Below are 3,174 nucleotides of genomic sequence, written 5' to 3' on the forward strand. Positions count from 1 at the left end.
CGAGGTTTTCAAGGTCACCGAGGTTTTCAAGGTCACCGAGGTTTTCAAGGTCACCGAGGTTTTCAAGGTCACCGAGGTTTTCAAGGTCACCGAGGTTTTTATGGTCAACGAGGTTTTCAAGGTCACCGAGGATTCTCCGCCTCAGAGGAGGAGTGCTTAGTCTGAATTTAATTTCTTTAATCTGAGGCTCAGCTTTGCTGTTTGATGGCAAAACCTAAAAAACAGACAATAAGATTGGAGAAATTTTTACAGTTTCATGCAAACAGAGGAGAGGAAACGACAGTTGATTTGTGCAACAATGCATTTCCTTCCACAAGTATTCAGACCATAAACTCCTTCACATTAAACAAAATTATTTAAAAAAATCTAATCTGTTTCTGCTGCTTTTACTCTAATTCCACTAAACACCCAGTTCCAATAAACATCTTGAAAAGTCAACCTGTAAGTAACTTAATCTAATTTTAGATAAACAATAAACATATTTATCCAAGGTTTCAGATGTTTATTGATTATAATTAAAGATCGAACCAAATCCTGAAGACAATGGCAACTAGATAAATTTATCTAGATGTTAACCTGTCCCTGAAGTTATTGCAGAAAAGAATAAAATTGTTGTTTTAACACCATTTTCAAGTAATATAATGGTATTATAATAATACAAGAACACATTTTCAAAGATGAATAAACTTTAAGCTCTGATGAACATTTAAATCTGGAACTGAAAGACATTTTAAATATCCAAAAATAAATGAACAAAAACAAATAAACTAGCTGAGACTGAAGCCTTTTGTTGACCAGTTTTTGGCAGAAAGACAGAAAAGAGAAAAACTAAAAATCATCCAATTGTAAATTATCAAGCTCGTTTTCATTTACCAAGCATTCATTTGCTGCAACATTTCAAATATCCACCTAACCTGACAGGCCAGGTGAGAACATTAATCAGAAATGCAACCACAACGGCCATGGTGACTCTGGAGGAGCTGCAGAGATTCAACACTCAGGTTGGAAAACCTGCTGACCATATATCTGGCTTTTAGAAATCAGAAATTATGTTTAAATTTTCTACAAGCCATGCAGCAGAGGGCAACAAAAAAAGAAAAGCTTTTTTCAGGTCTACTGTACAGATAATCCACTCCTGTTTATAAAAAACATTTGTTACACAATATATATATTTTTTTTCCTTTCTCTTGCTTAGCACTTCTGGATGGATGCAAACTCCATTTTGTTCCTTTGTACTTGTTGCATGTTCAATATGTCACAAGAATTCAATAATAAAGTTGAATTCTTTATTATAGTTGAATTCAACTTTATTCTACTTATAAATAATTGCACAAATTAAATGCGGTCAGCAATAAGCATTTCTTCAGAAAAGATAAGTTAGTCTGCGAAAAGCAAACTCAAGGGTTCACCTTTCAGCAGGACATCGATCACAACCATAAAGTTAGATCTACAATGGAGTGGTTTATGTTAGAACGGCCCAGTCAAAGTCCAGATCTGCAGAGGCGAGGCTTGAATTTCAGTAATCAAGACAAGCTCCTGACAGAGCTGGAGCAACTGTCCAAATAAAAAACAAGCAAACTGGGTTTTAATCAAATAACAGTTCAAAAACAAACGTGTCCAGGACTTACCTTTTGGTTTTTGGAGCAAAAGAATGAAGATATGTTCTGCTGCCCTCCTACTAACCCAGCAGTCACCTGAGAAAACCAACCAGTCAGAATGATATAGAGGAAACCAATCAATAAAGAGGAAACCAACCAATCAATCATTAAAAAGGAAACCAACCAATCAATAAAGAGGAAACCAATCAGAGAAATCGGGCAGGAATTTGTTGTCGCGTAGTTACAGCGCTGCATGACAACTTTATGATCAACTCAAACCGTAAAAAGTTTTCTTGTTCAAATGGTCAAGGCACAGAAATGATAACACTGGGAACGTTTTAGACCAATAATAAGCTCCACATCCAGCTCAGTTTTTAGCTACTAGGAATGTGACTCACCTTGGTTTTCTTCATCTTGTTCCTGTTCATTGTGACTGAGGATAAATGTTAGCCTTGTATCGATTAGTATGCGGTTCAATAAGCTGCCTGTTTTCAGAACCTGGTCGGGTTAGCGGTACCGGTGGAGTCAGCTAACGACGCCAGCACACAAATACAACCCGGGCCGCATCTCCAGCAGATGCCGCCCACAAAAACACTAAAATAAGCCGCTACAATCCGTCACAACACATCAGTACTGAGAGACATTTCTGTAATTATCTCTCTGCTGGACGCTCCTGTGTCTGATTTCAACGCTGCGGCGCCAAATTTTCAGGTTCGCGCAACGGAAATTACGTCAGCGAACTTTGGGCGGCTTAATTTCCAGCAGCCGGCGCACGGCACGGTCAGGCATGACGGCGTACGGCGAGGGAGGAGATTTACTTTTTTATTGGATGGATGGATGGATGGATGGATGGATGGATCAGGGGAAAGTCAAACCTCGCCTCTTAATGTTGTGCTGTCCCAGTAAATCTTGTCTTGTTTACCAGTTTAAATAAAATGCATTCCAGTTTAAATTCTGCCAGGAACGGTGCTCTAGGAAAATCAGGTTCTGACGTTTGTCATGCATGGAGTGACACGCTGAGAAAGGGTCAGCCGTACTCATTAGATTGAGGCTGAGGGTCAGTTGGTTACGTCAAGATCGAGAAAATATAAATTTTATGTGTTTCTTGTCTTGTGCTGCAAAACTCAGCAGTTTTATAACCTGAAACATAAAACCCAGTCAGGTCCAGACTGATTCTGATGAGACCATTTTAAGATGTGTTTATTGCTTTTTCTGATCAACATGAACTTATTGGGTTCACCCAAGAAATCTGAATAATACCTCTAAGATTATTCATCATTAATCATGCTGTGGTTTAGTTCATAAATGAAACGATCCCAAACATCTGAAACAAAGTTCTGCAGCTCTAAAATCACAGAAAAATATTGAATAAATGTCCTGCTTTTATTTAATCACAAACAGCTTCAAAGGTCCAACTCCAGATTCCTGCTGGTCCTGTTTTCTGTCTGACAGCGGTTCAGAAACACAGATTTTATTACAATCACTCAAGTTTCTATGAAAACATTAGTTTTAATCATTAAGGTTTCTGTGAAAACACCTTTAATCATTAAAGTTTATATGAAAACAGCTTTAATCA

Source organism: Poecilia latipinna, unplaced genomic scaffold (genome assembly GCF_001443285.1).
Source record: "Poecilia latipinna isolate Pla-1442-1.1 unplaced genomic scaffold, P_latipinna-1.0 Scaffold1633, whole genome shotgun sequence".
Lineage (NCBI taxonomy): Eukaryota > Metazoa > Chordata > Actinopteri > Cyprinodontiformes > Poeciliidae > Poecilia > Poecilia latipinna.